The 17,700-nt window shown below is 38.8% G+C and overlaps 1 protein-coding gene across 4 annotated transcripts in view; it reads left to right on the top strand.

Moving 5' to 3' along the window:
* The window catches only part of LOC107596418 (transcription factor 12-like), a 128,211-nt gene that overhangs the window by 19,987 nt on the left and 90,524 nt on the right, over positions 1 to 17,700 (top strand). Inside the window, exon 1 of one of the 4 annotated variants that reach the window (XM_016287152.1) lies at positions 4,914 to 4,919. The exons of the other annotated variants lie outside the window; for them this stretch is intronic. The gene's annotated coding sequence lies outside the window, so the exon portion shown is untranslated. Of the gene's footprint in view, positions 1 to 4,913; positions 4,920 to 17,700 lie in introns of those variants that run through there. 4 annotated transcript variants of the gene reach the window in all.

Consider the following 17,700-nt stretch of genomic DNA (forward strand, 5'->3'; position numbering starts at 1 on the left):
AAACAAAACCGCGTTTCCGCCATTCATACATACAGAGGCAAGCGGAACATGCAGGATTCATATTTAAACCATCTTTTTGCATTTTAATATTCACAGACACTAGTTCATATCGCGATTCGAATTAAGTGGCAGTGGCTACTTTTGATTTATTCGTCCAAAATGTATGAATTCCGTGGCATTCCGCACGTTTTTATGAATGACTCCATGATCCCGTCCGCGTTTTCGCAGAAACCATATGGCCCTAGAAATGTAACCACACTTCAGAACATTTCGGCTTGCCCTGTGTGTTGTTTGAACACGTTGCAGGGGTGGCATCACATCACAGAGTCTCTCTTTCTCTCTCTGTAGCGTATGCGCCCAGATGTGTTCTCAGGTACCGAAATTTGGCACCGATTGATTTAACGTGAATCGGTACTCGGTAGTACCGATGCAATTCGGTCGGTACTCTTAAAAGTACAGAGTTCGGTACCCAACCCTAGTCCTATTGAGGTTCTGTTTTCAAATATTTATGGTAGATTGAGTAAATGTTGTGCAAAATCTGAGTTTGCTTAATTTTAGCAATTATTTGCTACCATTAAATGTTATTATATACATTGATCATTGGCCATCATGTTCTCTAAATATTAGTATCAGCATTGCCCATTCAAAAAATGGTATCAGTCAGCTACAAATACAAAAATCTCAACTGATCGACAGCCCTGGGCTGAAGCATCATAGTTTTGATTTGCTATCAGGCTCCTTTGAGCAGACAGTTTAGTTCAGTTAATGCCACACATTGTCCCATGAAACGCGAGGAGAGGAAGTGGGAGAGATATGTAGTTTAATGTGCACTCTAACACAACTCCATTTAATTATGTGTTAGAGGAAGGGAAATCGCTTGGATTTACTCCGCAAGCCCCACAGCAGTCTGGCCCTTTTTTATGAGGAAGATAAATTTCTCATCTATTTGGCTTGTGTGCCTTAGTTCCTCAGATGAAGCTCAAGGTTGGAGGAAGAAGCACCTTTCCTCCGTTAGCGATTGGGAACATATGGTGCGGGGCGCAGCACAGGAAGGAAGTGTGGAAATTGCAGAGAATGAGAGTTTGGATTAATGCATCTGAACTGGGCATGGCCAGACAAATCCAGCACAACCATGCTGCCCGGACCCCTTAACGGCCCCTCTGCTGGATGGGAATGGAGGGGGAAGGGAGAGATAGGTAAAGGAACATTTAAACCCCTGCCTTTTTTCAAAGGCACTGCATTATGAGCTGTAGCACTCTTTATTGATAGGAATTTGAGGGCGGAGTGAAGCGTGCTCAGCGGGCATGCTGGGTAATTGAGGTAGCCCAGCAATGACAGATAAAGTGGCTAACACACAACTAAAAATTTATATATATATATATACTGTATATATCATATCATTCACACCAAGAATAGGGCTCACAGCCCCTTTTATTATCTAGGATTCTTTAGACAAAAAGGGATCAAGTGCTCCTGAAATATCTGGCTGGTGATCGTTTTCTATAGCCTTTCTCTGTTTGGCAAGATCTCAGATATCGTGTGCTATCTGGGCTGAAGGGCATGCCAGAATAAGTGCTGGTTGTTGGCACTCGGTGTATGTGACTGGGAATATGCAAACTAATGTAGGCCACAAATGAGTCAGTCCAAATCGGTAATTGGCATTTTGGAGCAAATGAGTAACTGGGGTGTAATTTGCTTCATACGAGTCCCTTTGCTGCTTTCATCCAGCCTAGACCTTAAGTGTGCAAGTGTTAAAAGGACAGCACAGTATTGTAAGACATCAGGTTTAGTCTTTTATTGAAGGGATAGTTTACCCTTTCTCTGTTTGGCAAGATCTCAGATATCGTGTGCTATCTGGGCTGAAGGGCATGCCAGAATAAGTGCTGGTTGTTGGCACTCGGTGTATGTGACTGGGAATATGCAAACTAATGTAGGCCACAAATGAGTCAGTCCAAATCGGTAATTGGCATTTTGGATCAAATGAGTAACTGGGGTGTAATTTGCTTCATACGAGTCCCTTTGCTGCTTTCATCCAGCCTAGACCTTACGTGTGCAAGTGTTAAAAGGACAGCACAATATTTTAAGACATCAGGTTTAGTCTTTTATTGAAGGGATAGTTTACCCCAAAATGTAATATTCTGCTTAGGCGTTTACTCATCCTCATGTTGTCCCACACTCGTATGGCTTTCTTGCTTCAGCTGAGTAACCAATGACATGATTTTAAATTTTGAGTGAGCTGTTGTTTTAAGTGTGATACTCTTGCTATTATGAAAAGAGTTATTGATGTTGCTTAAAGGGGTCATATGATGCTGCTAAAAAGAACATTATTTTGTGTATTTGGTGTAATGAAATGTGTTTATGCGGTTTAAGGTTAAAAAAACACATTATTTTCCACATGCTGTACGTTATTGTTTCTCCGCTATGCCCCGCCTTTCTGAAATGCGTACATTTTTACAAAGCTCATCGGTCTGAAAAAGCGAGGTGTGCTCTGATTGGCCAGCTATCCAGTGCATTGTGATTGGCCGAATTCTTCAAGCGTGTGAAGGAAATGTTATGTCCCTTACCATATTGTGATGCCTTAACGATTAAATGTAGTCACTCATATATTAAGATTAGCAGTTTTTTAAAGTGGACATATTATATGAAATGTTGATGAAGAGAGGAAACCCCTCGTATGTAGGCAGGGCATCTAGCTCAGAGACACGCCCCTTCAAATTTAAGGGTGGGGCTATTTTGAGAGTCAAATAGTCTCTCCTTCATGCGTATAACTAGATTGTTGAAAATCTCAAAACAGCTCCTTGTTTGCATGTAGGAAAATGAGGCCTGGCACTTTACAGCCCTCCTCCCGCTTTCACAATGTTTTGAATTTTAATTTCAAGCTGCCGTGACCCATTCTCATGTTGATCTCTCTATCTCGTCACAATCATTTAATCTCTATGCCACGAATGTGTCAGAAGTGTGTGTGTGCGAGATTTAGTGACATGTTGTTGTGTGCATAGGAGCTGTTGTGTTGGTGTGATTCTTCAGTGTCCTCCATGTGTGACAGACAGCGTGATGTGACTCGCTGCAGTTGGAATCGAGGAGGTCGGTCTAATGAAGACGCTTTTCCAGCCATGACAAAGTCCCTTGTCACTACCGCTGTGCTTCATACTGCCTCTACACAAACAGCATTTCTCTTATGTTGTCAAACTGCAATATATCCTCAAATGCAACAGTGTAGGTTTGGTTTTTATATCCGCTGGTGAGGATGTTTTAAAATCATAGAGATGCTCATGTGCATAGATACACAGAAACACCTAGTTCTGCAAGTTTTTTTCAGTAACGCAGGGATTCGAAACACACAGACTGTGTGCAATCTGGCAGTTTTAATTGAGGATTTTTTTTTTTATTAAAAGCATACATAATAAATAAGATAAATAATTAATGTGGTCATTTAGTTTATTATATTAGTATGATATTTTAACTATAGGCCTATAACATAACTTTATATTGCGTCTGATGCCACCTTCACATATTAACAGGAAAATGGTAACTTTGGAACTAATTTTGACCCATAACTGTTCAGCTTGGTGGGATCATTAATTTTTCAAAATACAGTTACCCTGTTTTTGCAGTTTCAGTCAAACATTTGTATATATGAAAAAGTTTTTCTGTGGATAAATGTAGAGGAAAATAGTGTAATTGTTTTTTTTTAATTTGATTAAAATACATCAAATTAAAATGAATAAGTAATACATTTAAAAGTACAGTACTAATGGGAGTATAAAAATGTAATAACAATGTATTAGAAGCTAAGTATTTTCCTTTTTTTTTTACACGTTCATATTATTAGTTTTTCACAGTGCACATGGGATCTTATATATTAATTTTTAGAATGGGGATCCCTTGCACATATGTGGGGTCCATAAAAGACTGAAAACTGTTCCATTATAATCCGCGGTCTAGTTAGCTTCTTCCAAACCTGTCCCATAGAAACTCAGGTCATTTTCCCACACTTTGTAGGAGTTGCTTACGGCGGTAATCACATCATGGACATGTTAATAAATTACAGTTAATTTATTAAATATGGTAAAAGATTACAGTTAATGAAATGCTCAGTTGTTTCCAAGTCTAGTCTGTTTGTTAGGTACTGTGTGATGCATTAATACTGATGCTTGAATCTGATTGGCTGACCCAACGTTCTAAGGTGTGCAATTCTTTTCAGGAAAACGCATGACGAACGTAGTTCCAGGCAGCTCTTGACCGCATCACATGTTATTTCAAAGGTCCTTACAGCTTACAACAGCAAAATAACCAAAACCCACAATGACACTGGCCAAACAAATAAATATAGTAAGCAATAGGATAAAAACGAGAGATTATTTCCATGTTTTGCCACAAAATTTTGTTTTATTATTACGTAAAGCACATACTCTCTCTCTCCCTTGACGCGCACACATAGTTTGCACACACGGATACATACACGCTTATGTTGTTAGCGCTATCAGTTTTATCAGTAAAATAGTTTAGCAACTTAAAAGCTACATGACATTTCTCACAAGCGAGGTAACAACAGCGCTGTTCATGAAGAAAATGAACTTAAAGTTTCACTATTAGAGATGCTGCTGCCGAACACTTTTGAGAGATGCACATACTCACTCTCTCTCTCTCTCTCTCTCTCTTTCTCTAATAACTTCATTAATAGTTGCATTTTAGTCTGCTATCAACGGCTCAAGCCTCCGTTACTAGGCCTAAAATTATGTTTTGGAATTAGCAACGGAGGCGTTGGATGAGATGCGGAAGAAACTAACCCTACTCACAATAGCTTTTTAAGTACAAAAACTGGACGAATGCCTTGAAATATATCATCTGATCGATGTCTTGAGGTGTGGCAACCGTAGTATACTCCGCTTTGCGCCGTGGCCGCATCACCACCTCAGGTGTGCATTATTTATCTAATAATTCAACGGCCCGTTGTCAATTATTCCTTACTTCAAGGTGGTGTAGTTTGCCTGACAGTGGTTTCTCTTTTTCTAATCAGTTTTATTTGATTAATATTCCCAAATTTCAAATATAGCCTAAATTTGATTTAAAGGCCTTTGTTGAATGAAATGAGGGTATTCCCTATTCTCCCTTTTGTTTTACTCCTAAATATTTAACATATTTACATTTAAAGCAGAATAAAGTCGATTCTGTGCTGTATTCACCTGTGCTGTAATCAGGTGCCAGATCTCTGCTCCAGTTGTTGTCTGATTTTCCACAATACAAATCGGATGGTGGATCCCTTTCCGTTCACAGCCGAATCTAGACCCATGTAATTTTGCATATCAGGGTTTTGGAGTTGTATCTAGCTTTGAGGTTTTATAGTAGTTTTCTTTTCTTCCTAATTATTTTCAAGCCTCCTCCTTTAGCTGTGGCACCCATCGGTCGGTCTTATCATGTTATTTCAGATGAGTAAGTGTAGTTCTGTTGTATGGCATCAGTCTCTCTAATGAGAGCTGAGCGGTCATCTCTCTCTCTCTCTCCAGAGTCCTGGGATTTCATTGCCCCTCTTGATGAGGCCAGAGAGGGAAGCGGTACCTCTCCAGCAGTCTGCTCTCACATCATTTATCCGCTCTGCGCTTCCTCCCCATGGCTCTGTAATGATCGCAGCTTCGCCGTTGAGCCCCCGATGCAGCGGCCGTCTGGCCTGTGAGGGGAATGTTTGGTTTCCGTGGCAATTTGGCAAGAAGCGAACGTTAAAATTCCACAGAACGACTCAGACCTTGGGCTTTGTGATGTCATGTCTGGGGCACTTGTTTTCGCAGCAGTGGCAGGCAACGGTCAATTGAAGTAATGAATGCGTTTCTTTTTTTTGGCCACCGTGTTGCCAGAGAGCATAAGTGAGCCACTTGCTTCAGGAACAATTGGTACATTGCCCTTGTTTCTGCCCCCCTCACCGTGCGTCTGTTGTGGAGGGGTGTGGACACCTGTTCGACAATTAAACTCCAGAAGAGAGCCAGACTGTGCCAAGATAAATATTTGCCTTTTAGTCAAGGTTGCGTTCATGTGTGCTGCATTTGATTTGATGGGCGATCAGTTCAGTTCACTGTTAGGTGTGTTCATGAGTTGGTAATGATTTGCATGTTGTTCGCTATGTTTAGTGCATTTTGTGTGGATGCTGTTGATATGAAGGACATACAGGCATCTTAACATGACATTCAATAATTATTTACATGTGGGTTAATGACATGAGGTTATTTTTTGTCTGCATCTGCTAGTTTCTGAAATGCATGAAAAATGTGATTTGCAATGACTTAAATAAAAAAAAATTCTGTGATGAGCATGCAAACATTTTTAAATACATGTTTTTTATAAAATGATATTTTTGGCAGAATAAAATCAAATGTGTGACAATTCTTGGCGAAAAAATATACTGTAAAAATTTTTGTAGTTATAAATAATACAAATATAGGAGTACGTTTTACAAGAAAATACTATTTCAGTCTTTCTACTTTAAAATTTCACATTTAATTCAATGTGTGACTTGCCATTTTTTTGTAATTAAATGTGACATTTTTTAGCAATTTCTGAGAGAAAATTGTTTCTGCATCAAATTGTTTTCAGTGTAGTTTGGAATAATGTTCTATTGTTATTTTTTTATCATTAATACTTATTTGTTATAGAACCATTTTATATATATATTAGGGGTCGACCGATATGTGTTTTTCAAGGCAGATGCCGATACCGATTATTACAGCTCAAGTAGACCGATAACTGATATTTTTAACCGATATATATGTCTGGTGTAAAAATTACAATTAATGTCAAAATTAAGAATAACAAGGGCTCTGACAAAAACTGCCTTCCCTGGTGTTGGTTGAGTGTAGTACTCCCACAGTAAACTCTTTATTTTAAAGAGTTAAACTCTTTATTTTTTGGCAAACTCTTTATTTAATGGGTTTACCATTAAAATTAAAACATGGAAGAAATAGCGTATTTTGTTATTATTCTTTTAAACAAAAGTTGTAATAATTGTTGTAGTAGTCAGGGGTTAAAGCAAAAAAATATATATTTTGACTGAAAATTTTTCCTCGGCCAAACCCCATTCCTCAGCCATATCTGTCACACACTCAGTTTAAGAGCAGTGTTTTTCTTCTTGTAATCAAGAGTGCTTGTCCTCCTAATTTAAAAAAAATACTATTTTCGTTGATGAAATGGAGCAAAATCAGGCAGTACGTGTTTATTGAACTGTTGTATTAAATCAATATCACATTTGCAAACTCCTTGAATAATTATTCAAATCTGTCACTCTTCTTATCGCGATCTGTGGGCCTGCGGGAATGAGTACAATTATTATTAATAGTCACAATCCTGCGCCTGAAATTCAAGTCCTGCTCTGTGTTTTCTGCTAATAACCCGACTGTGAATGATGCGAGCGGCGTTATGTTGTCAGTGAGAAGCTGCAGCGGTGGCGGGGAGGATTTTTGGTGTGCTGGTGTTCTGACAAATAATGCTACCTATCAGATTATGCTACCAACAAATCATCAGAACACCGGCAGAACAACAACAACGTACTACATGTTTCTTTTCCCTTAATTTTTTCCAGTTGACAGAAATCCATTGTAGCGACGGAAAACTTTCATCCCTGAGTAGTATTTACATCATACTGCACCACAGTAATATATTTCTGATAATTTCATTAAGCTAACCCGAACTTATATTTTGACGGGTTGCCATGAGGAACTTGTTTCTGTAGGTCTATGTAAATGATATGAAGATAGTTTTACTCCAATGAAACTGTCAAATGCTCATGAAGTGAGGAGTCAGAGCAGTTCTGGAGATGTTGTTCATGTATTTATGTCCTCGTAGTGAAACAGCAGAAGCTGAAATCACCGCGAGCGTCACACACTTTGTATGTGTAGAAAACAAAACCGCTCGTCTGTGCCATTTACATACACAGAGACACACAGAACATGCTGGATCCATATTTAAATAGTATTTTTGCGGCTTAATATTTACAGATACTAGTTACATATTGCGACTCTATTTAAGTGTACTGACCTACTTTTGATTAATTCATCCAAACTTTGACAAATTCCGTGACGTTCCGCGTCATACAGTAAATTCCATGACTGGATTCCGCGATTCCGTCCATGTTTTCTGCATCGCGGAAATCATAGATAATATTGAGGTGTTTTGCAACTTCAGTGTAACGTTAGTGGATTGGAATCTATTGCAACTTAAGCAACGTCTGCTGCTGCCTTACCTTTCTCTCTCAAAATTCGCAAATGGCTTCAAATCACCACATCGCATTTGTCTGTAAGCGAGCTGCATGCTGCACAGTTGACACAGGAATTGTCACTTGCACAATCAAGGCAGTCACATCGTCACTAAAGTTTATAAATTAAATAAGGCAATAATAGATGGCACTCATGGAGGTAGGAAACACACCCAGTCTTTATGAACCACAGGATTGCTTGTAATAAAGATTTTAGTGCAAAAGGAAAGGCAGTAGAGCTGACTATTTCTGTCAATGGTAAGTTTGTGATAATGTAAGAAAAGTAGTTTAAATATTTTGCCACTTGCTTGAGCAACTTAATATAGAAATAATAAGTAAATGAAAAAGTAAAAAGCATTGAATAATATGTTGCTTATATTTATTGTGTTTAAACATGTCTGTGAAAGACCGTATTACTGTACTGTGTAAAAAAAAAAAAGAATTGCAATGCTGAAAAAGCATTTTCAGTGACAATGTTTGGATTTGAAATCAAAATAATGGATAAATGTTGTGTTTGTGGTAAACAGCCACGGATCAGTAGCGGACTCCTGTGTGAAAGCTGCTTCTCCTCTCACAAGAGTCACCTAAGAGGGGAATTCTCCCCATTTTCAAAAATGAAATTCATGCGCTGAATAAATGTCTAAAAATCCTGATTGGAGTATCACTATAAATAGTTATAAATGATAAAAAGAAGGCTTTAAAAAGATCGGTATCGGTATCGGCAGATACTGCTTTCTGTGATCAGCGATCGGCCTCAAAAATCCTGATCAGAGCACCCCTATTAAAAATTGTCTTTGATCTTCCAAGCTGTTTAATGGCAGTCAGCGGGTGTTGCAGTTCATCAGTCCAAAAAAAGTTAAATAAAGCGCATCCATTCCTTAATAAAAAGTACCTCACACATACTGATGCGGGGGGGTGAACAAAAGCCCTGTTGTAGAGAATTGATGCGCTTTTGTAAGAAAAATAACCATATTTAAAATGTAATAATCAATTTAATCTAGCTTGCACTCACTGTTGTACATGGAAGCAGTTCCGGGCGGATGACATAAGACGTCGGCGCTGCGCATGTGGCGCTCAGAAGTGACGAACGCGGAAGCGCAGGTGAGAGATCAAAACAAAACAACGGTCACTAATTAGAAGTACAAAACGAGGATTTGTAAAGAAGAATGTCCGAGGATTTCGATATAAGCCAAGAGGAGACTGGTTTTCCTTTGCTAAAGTAAGGAAACTTTGCTTCCTTTGCTCCTGTAAACAAACGATGGTTTTCACGAGACTCGCTGGCGCACACGCATCGCCGACATCTTACGTCATCCTCCCGGAGCTGCTTCCGTGTACAACTGTTGGAGCAAACTAGATTAAAGTGATTATTATGTTCTGAATATGTTTATTTTTCTTACAAAAATGCATCGATTCACTACAGGAGGCCTTTGTTCACCCCTCAGAGCCGTGTGAGGCACTTTTTATTATGGATGCATGCACTTTATTTCACTTCTTTTGGACTGATGAACTGCAACACCCGCTGACTTGCCATTAAACAACTTAGAAGATCAAAGACAAATTTTAATATCACTCCAATTGGATTCATCTGAAAGAAGGAAGTCATATACACCTAGGATGACTTGAGGGTGAGTAAATAATGGGCTAATTTAAATTTTTGCATGAACTTATACACCTAGGATGACTTGAGGGTGAGTAAATAATGGGCTAATTTTAATTTTTGCGTGAACAATCCCTTTAAGATAATAACGCAAAACATATTTTTGGCATTTAGTCTCCATTTGGTTTTAAAATCCCTGCACGTGTCTGTATAACTTTAGCCTACTGGAAATACCAGCACTTCTCATCCCAACTGTATAACCACTATGCCTTTTTGACCCAATGCAAAACCGCTCAGTCGGCTAGTCTTTTTGTTATTAATGCCGCCATGCATTACTGAAGGTTTTCGTCATGCTTTTTTCCTCATTAAAGCTGACATGCAGGACAAAGACACCCTTAAAATCCCCAGTAATTCCATGAAAGCAAATTAGAGAAAAAGTCCTGATTAGTCTGGAAATGCAGAAGTAAAACAATGTTAAAGAAGAATCTCTCACGGTTGCCAGATGCTAAAACAGGAAAGACAAAGATTTGCTCACAAGGCAGAGCCTGTGCCAAGTTAAATCCATATTTAAATCCTTCTCTGGACGGGAGCTGCATGTAAATGAATACTCTTTGGCATTGTGCTTGAGCGCAGAATCCACAGCAGTTAGGTCAGGAAGCCTATGCGTGCATAATTTGCATTTATTTTGGAGCTAATTTTCATAAATAAGCATAAAAAATTAAGCCTCAGAAATAATTATAAAGATGAGCTATATGATACATGTATAGCTGCCGATGCTGGGGTAAAGCGAGCTGAGGGTCTATCAAAGGCGTGCTTGGAGTTTGATTATACTTGTGCAATTAGAGCATACCCTACTGATAAATCCAGATGAAACTGGATCTGATGGTGGGTTCCAGAAGATTCTACCATCAAAAAAGTTCAGTGAACGTAAATAAGTTTAGGAAAACTATTCCACGCAATTAGTTTAGATCAATAAAACAAAACTAAAACAAGCTATAACATATTATGCCCCTTTGTACAATATGTAATATAAGTCTCTGGTGTCCCCAGAACGTGTCTGTGAAGTTTCACCTCAAAATACTGTGGAAGTAAATACTCTTTAAATGCAAATGAGCTGCTGCTTCCCACCCCCTTTTCCAGAATAGAGCTGTGCCATTACAGCTCGTACCTGCTAAAAAACATCTGTTTTGTTTCTGATTATCATGTTTATTATGCTGAAATCATGCGTATTAAACCATATTGTATATTCAATGGGAAGCCAATGCAAACCAACCAAAACAGGAGTGATATTTTCCCTCTTCCTAGTTTTTGTTAAAAATCTGGCCGCAGCATTTTGGACCAACTGAAGGCGAGACAGACAAGATTGAGCGACCCCTAAATACAATGAGTTACAGTTTATGTTAAAAACACAAGTTTACGTTAAAAACACACATGAGTTACAAAAAACAGTCGGTTATGTCTGTGAATGTAAACAGCTGGGAAATAAATCGCATGTTTATTTTAGATATGTGTGGCAGCAGCAATATACAGCACATAAATCAATAAATCCACTGCTTTCTTGTCTCCTCTGAGGCTGGGACTGTAAATAGTGTTCTGTGCTCGTCTGTGCAGCCAAAGACAGAACAGTTAGCATGTTTTGCTCAAACTTTCGCCATGGCATTAGAGCAGGTACACCGTTGTCGCTTGTGAAATCAAATGACGGGGCTGTGGGTGGAAACTTACAGATTAAGGGGTGGTAATATTATAATGAGATCCCTTTGCAACGTCACTAGGGGAGCGAAATCAGACGCGCTCGTTTTTTCAGACGCTTACTGAAAAAGGCTTACCAAAGTTACTGGGTTAATCTTTTTCACGTTTCCTTGGTTGGTAGATGCACCGGGGACCTGATTATAGCACTTAAAATCTGGAAAAGTCAGATTTTCATGATATGTCACCTTTAAACAAATAATGTTTTGTTGAACCAGCTTAAAGGTACACTATAACGTTTGGCGCTATAGCGGTAAATAAAGAGTTGCATGCATCTAGTGGAAGAAGCTTAGTCACACAGGTACTAGGCCACTCCACAGCTGTTGTTGTCTTGCCAGTCAGAATATCAACACTTATTACAGGCATATTATAGTGATTCAGGAAAAAAAGTGGGTTTGTAAGATGGATTCATGATGTACTCTCTGATTATATACATTTTGTCCACTTTGAACAAAAAAAGTAGTGCAACTTTAATAAATTTAAGTTCTCATGTTCGATAATAGCGATAGCATGTTGGCATGTTAAAGATGATTATTATTATTAGTATTATTAAATGTAACATCAGATGAGAGAATCAGAAGAGACTGGTGTCAGTTCTGGCATTAGTACAGTTATTGCTCTTCGACACACATCAGTCTGGTAGCCTACGCACAAGCTTATCTCTTCAGAATAATGGTAACCACAAAACTCAAAAACATCCATCATAACTGAACATTAAACAATAACAAATCTCTCTTTTTACTGAAAAACATATAATATTACACATAATTTCTACATTTAATACACTTAATGCTGTCCCATCCAAAGCATGCTGGGAACTAGATCTGCTGCCCAGTTCATGTCAACAAAAGTGATTTATGTAGACCCCCCCCCCCCCCCCCCAATTTTTTTTTTAATTTTTACAAATGATGTAATGTTTTTAATATTACTAAATTTTTAAAGGCACAATATGTAATTTTTCACCGCTTGAGGGCGCATATTCAAAGAAACAAAGGCGTAGTTTGATGACGCCGTGACTGAGTGTGGAATCATGGGAGTTGTCGTCTTCATCCCCACAGCCGATGCAATCCGACGGGACTCGGGCAGAAATCATTTTCATGGATGTGCTAATGTATTAAAGATTTATTAACGCCGTAGAATGAAGCAGGGTGAGGCTGAAAGCCGTCGAAGCGAAACGAGGCCGCTGAACGAGCGTGACACACGGCTCGAAAACAGCGGAGCTTTTATTATGCGGAGAAGATCAGATAAATAGTTTGGTGTGAGGGACTTGTAAACAAATAGTAATACCTTAAACTGGATTCTATATTCAATGGGAAGCCAATGCAAACCAACCAAAACAGGAGTGATATTTTCCCTCTTCCTAGTTTTTGTTAAAAATCTGGCCGCAGCATTTTGGACCAACTGAAGGCGAGACAGACAAGATTGAGCGACCCCTAAATACAATGAGTTACAGTTTATGTTAAAAACACAAGTTTACGTTAAAAACACACATGAGTTACAAAAAACAGTCGGTTATGTCTGTGAATGTAAACAGCTGGGAAATAAATCGCATGTTTATTTTAGATATGTGTGGCAGCAGCAATATACAGCACATAAATCAATAAATCCACTGCTTTCTTGTCTCCTCTGAGGCTGGGACTGTAAATAGTGTTCTGTGCTCGTCTGTGCAGCCAAAGACAGAACAGTTAGCATGTTTTGCTCAAACTTTCGCCATGGCATTAGAGCAGGTACACCGTTGTCGCTTGTGAAATCAAATGACGGGGCTGTGGGTGGAAACTTACAGATTAAGGGGTGGTAATATTATAATGAGATCCCTTTGCAACGTCACTAGGGGAGCGAAATCAGACGCGCTCGTTTTTTCAGACGCTTACTGAAAAAGGCTTACCAAAGTTACTGGGTTAATCTTTTTCACGTTTCCTTGGTTGGTAGATGCACCGGGGACCTGATTATAGCACTTAAAATCTGGAAAAGTCAGATTTTCATGATATGTCACCTTTAAACAAATAATGTTTTGTTGAACCAGCTTAAAGGTACACTATAACGTTTGGCGCTATAGCGGTAAATAAAGAGTTGCATGCATCTAGTGGAAGAAGCTTAGTCACACAGGTACTAGGCCACTCCACAGCTGTTGTTGTCTTGCCAGTCAGAATATCAACACTTATTACAGGCATATTATAGTGATTCAGGAAAAAAAGTGGGTTTGTAAGATGGATTCATGATGTACTCTCTGATTATATACATTTTGTCCACTTTGAACAAAAAAAGTAGTGCAACTTTAATAAATTTAAGTTCTCATGTTCGATAATAGCGATAGCATGTTGGCATGTTAAAGATGATTATTATTATTAGTATTATTAAATGTAACATCAGATGAGAGAATCAGAAGAGACTGGTGTCAGTTCTGGCATTAGTACAGTTATTGCTCTTCGACACACATCAGTCTGGTAGCCTACGCACAAGCTTATCTCTTCAGAATAATGGTAACCACAAAACTCAAAAACATCCATCATAACTGAACATTAAACAATAACAAATCTCTCTTTTTACTGAAAAACATATAATATTACACATAATTTCTACATTTAATACACTTAATGCTGTCCCATCCAAAGCATGCTGGGAACTAGATCTGCTGCCCAGTTCATGTCAACAAAAGTGATTTATGTAGACCCCCCCGTGTTTTTTGCCCCCCCCCCCCCCCCCCCCCAATTTTTTTTTTAATTTTTACAAATGATGTAATGTTTTTAATATTACTAAATTTTTAAAGGCACAATATGTAATTTTTCACCGCTTGAGGGCGCATATTCAAAGAAACAAAGGCGTAGTTTGATGACGCCGTGACTGAGTGTGGAATCATGGGAGTTGTCGTCTTCATCCCCACAGCCGATGCAATCCGACGGGACTCGGGCAGAAATCATTTTCATGGATGTGCTAATGTATTAAAGATTTATTAACGCCGTAGAATGAAGCAGGGTGAGGCTGAAAGCCGTCGAAGCGAAACGAGGCCGCTGAACGAGCGTGACACACGGCTCGAAAACAGCGGAGCTTTTATTATGCCACAGTCAACCGCTTCCACTCCTTCCGGTCGTGCGTATGTGGGGAAAAAAAGCAGTGCTGTTTTATCATACTAGATACATTTGAAAGTTCTGTTATAATGCTACTCTGTGCGGTCGTCACCGGTCTATTAAAACACACAACATATTAAAGCGTATTTGGTGTTTCCATGTTTTCTACAAAACAAAACCGGAAATCGAGGGGTTATGACATCATTGTCAGGTGACTCAGTGACACTATGGACACGGTCTGTCACTAGTTAAAATTGCTTATTTCTCTGGATTTAAACATTCTTCGAAACATTTGGGATAATGTAAGTACACAAGTCAGCAAAATATGTAACACCGTTCTAGTGGTTTTTGGATATTTTAATAAAAAAATCTTACATATTGTGCCTTTCAATTAATTTGTAGTGCTTCAGCTCATTTTAAAACAAGCAAACAGCAATGTCTGTGTGTGTGATTGGTTTGGCTGTTTTGACCTGCTAGACAATTTTGGTCAAGCTGGTAAAAAGGATAATTCACCCAAAAATTTATATTCTGTCATTTACATCCCTCCTGTCTTTCCAAATATGTGTTATTTTTTTTGCTTTTGTGAAAAACAATTTGACTGTAATTTGTGACCCTGGACCACAAAACCAGTCATAAGGGTCGAATTTTTGAAATTGAGATTTTATGCGTCATCTGAACGCTCAATAAATAAGTTTTCCATTGATGTATGGTTTGTTAGGATAGGACAATATTTGGCTGAGATACAACTATTTGAATATCTGGAATCTGAGGGTGCAAAAAAAAATCTAAATACTGAGAAAATCGCCTTTAAAGTTGTCCAAATTAAGTTCTTAGCAATGCATATTACTAATCAAAGATTAAGTTTTGATATATTTACGGTAAGAAATGTACAAAATATCTTCATGGAACATGATCTTTACTTAATAACCTAAAGATTTTTGGCATAAAAGAAAAAGCGACAATTTTGACCCATGCAATGTTTTTTTGGCTATTGCTACAAATATACCCCAGCGACTTAAGACTGGTTTTGTGCTCCAGGGTCATATTTGACCATTCAATTAAAGTCAATGAGTGTCAGTGTTATTTTTAATCCCATTGATTTTCATCATATGGACAAAGTGTTTTTATTTTTTGTAATAAATAAATGTTGATAGAAGTTTCATTTTGGGTAAACTATCCCTGAGCCTGTAAAGCTGTATCCTCCTCCCTGTATCCTTAAAGCCTGTTAGACGGTAGACCCCCTTGCACCATCAACAATCCAGCTACCATAAAATAACTTGTCAAACTTAAATTGGTATAACTTGTTTGTTTTTTTCCCCCAGGACAGAAGGGTTCCATGTCAGTGAGTCATTTTTGTCACTAATGTCATGCTCATTAGATAGCAGACACATTTTTATATGTTTGTGAAAAATTGGCCTTCAGGAAATTCAAAGGAAAATCGTACTGTTTGTTCAGCGAGAGGAGCAGGGATTGTGAATCAGTGAGTGTATTGGTTGTGTGAGCTGCTGTGAACTGGCTGCCGTCTCTGCAGCAGTAATGTTTCACACTAGGCGAGTGGGAAGAGTGTATGTTTTATAAACCTCTCACACATGGATTGTAGGGTAGACTACTGGTATAAAAGTGATGAATGGCCGTTAAGAGAAGCTATAGAGGCAGGTGAAACTCTGCACCGCTAGACTTGCTCAAGTAAAAAAATTAGGCGTTCGGGAAATGGCAAGTTTTTTCAATCACTGACCTTGACGTAGAACATCTCATGACATTTTTTTATTTTAACCCTCAGTGATTTGGCAGATGGTTAAATTGAGCAGCTGACTCATAACAAACTAAACCACAGAAAGGAGGAGGCTGTTTCTCTCTCTCTCTCTCACGCACACACACACACACACTTTCTGTTTTTCTGTATGAAACCTGTCAGAGTTAGCTTGTCATACCCAGTGCTAAAGATTATTTGTTTGCTTGAAATTTATATTAGACGTGCTGATTTGATCATTTTTGCAAGAATAAAACTGATGGATAGTGTTGTAAATATATACAAAATTCCTCAATGGTCCTCAGAGAGGAACTTCCCTATGAGGTTATTTCCTCTGTTGCAAATACTAAACACATGTCTCCCCTTTTACACATTCCAGCTCCGACACTGAATGAGTTACGCCACCCAGCCCCTTATCTAACCTTATAATCTAATGTTTGCTTTTTACCCATTTATTTATTCTTTTTTTTTTCAACACTTATATCAACACTTATTATAATTTACAAAATTTAGCCTATATAATGAGAGAGTACATCATGAATCCATCTTATGAACTAGGGGTGCTCCGATTGATCGGCTACCGATCACTATCGGCCGATAATCACGTTGGGATGATTGATCGGCGGTCTCTAAAAAGGCCGATCTCAAAAAAACGATCTCAAGCTGATGACGCTGCTGTGAGAGGTTTGGTACGACATGCAGAGTCACTGTCTCAGTCTCTGTCAGGCGTGGGTGAAATAATTATAATGCTGAAGGCGAGGTACTCACCGTTATATTTATTCATTAAATAACTTATAAAGTAATTTGAAAACCTTGTGTGAGACATAATTTCACAAACAGCATGAGTGTATCACCGCGCGCTCTCTCTCTCTTTCTCTCTCAAAATACGCAAATGGCTTCAAATCACTACATCGCGTAGTGATTTGTTATAGTGCTCGCACTATAAGCGAGCTGCACGCTGCACAGTTGACACAGGAATTGTCACTTGCGAGGCAGTGTCACAGTCACTAAAGTTTATAAATTGCATTTCTTTTTAATTCTTGCAAGTGTTTAACCATTCAGCGCTCGCGCGCTCTCCTGGAGACCAGCGCTCATGCACACTCGCAGTGCACACACACATGACGCCAGGTTCACATTACTCCGGTTGCAGTGCATACATGGTGCATATTTTTCCACGCTCGTTAACGGATTAAAGCGTCCACCACACATGGTTGCGGTGCGGCGCGTCTGCAGCAGTGCAGAGATCGTTTCCGCACCAAGTGTTTGCTGCGCTGCAAGCGCTGAATTAATGTAACAGCGCATT

Source organism: Sinocyclocheilus grahami, unplaced genomic scaffold, assembly GCF_001515645.1.
Source record: "Sinocyclocheilus grahami isolate Dianchi unplaced genomic scaffold, SAMN03320097.WGS_v1.1 scaffold219.1, whole genome shotgun sequence".
Taxonomy (NCBI): domain Eukaryota; kingdom Metazoa; phylum Chordata; class Actinopteri; order Cypriniformes; family Cyprinidae; genus Sinocyclocheilus; species Sinocyclocheilus grahami.